This window comes from Olea europaea, chromosome 5 (genome assembly GCF_002742605.1).
Source record: "Olea europaea var. sylvestris chromosome 5, O_europaea_v1, whole genome shotgun sequence".
NCBI lineage: Eukaryota > Viridiplantae > Streptophyta > Magnoliopsida > Lamiales > Oleaceae > Olea > Olea europaea.
The window spans coordinates 6,156,611-6,157,231 of NC_036241.1; the positions used below are offsets into that span (position 1 = coordinate 6,156,611).

Genomic DNA, 621 nt, shown 5'->3' on the forward strand with positions numbered 1-621 from the left:
AAAAATAAAAAAAAAAAAAAATCGATGAGAAATTTAAACAAGCAAAAGTGAAAAAATCAAAATGTACAGAAAAAGGAATTACATCAAAAATGGCTTTGCGGTTGAGAGTAAGAGAAGTGACGGAAATGGGATCAGTGGTATAATTGCCTTGCAAGGTTTTTCTTAAACCACGCAACAAGTAGCCTTCGATTTCAAAGACAAAAACATATTTACCGTTTCAAACTAGCAACTACTTCGATTTCAAAAAACAGATACATATTGACTTGATCTTGTTTTTTCTAGCATTGAATACTGGCATAGTAAACCACAAAAGACTTGAATCCCATTTCAGTGAGGGTATATGACATGTCAGTAACTTTGAATTTATGAAACTTGTACATATAACAATGCAAAGAAAGTAACTGTTCATCATGAATAAAAATCAGTAGAAGAAAATAAAGATAATTCAACATTTTTTGTCCTCATTTTACATTATCATCAAGCAAAGTATATAAAACCAATTATACTAGAGGTGGCTTAATTTTGGGTAGAAGAATGTTGACTAACATCTAGCTAGATGAGTTAAACATCAGGATCTAGATCACTCAATCTTCTGAGTAAATTTTCCAAAAAAAAAAAAGA

The 621-nt window shown here is 30.1% G+C and overlaps 1 long non-coding RNA gene across 1 annotated transcript in view; it reads right to left on the reverse strand.

Annotated features, from left to right (window-relative positions):
- Window positions 1–621, reverse strand: part of LOC111394493 — a 2,066-nt gene that overhangs the window by 597 nt on the left and 848 nt on the right. The gene's annotated exons all lie outside the window — the stretch shown is intronic.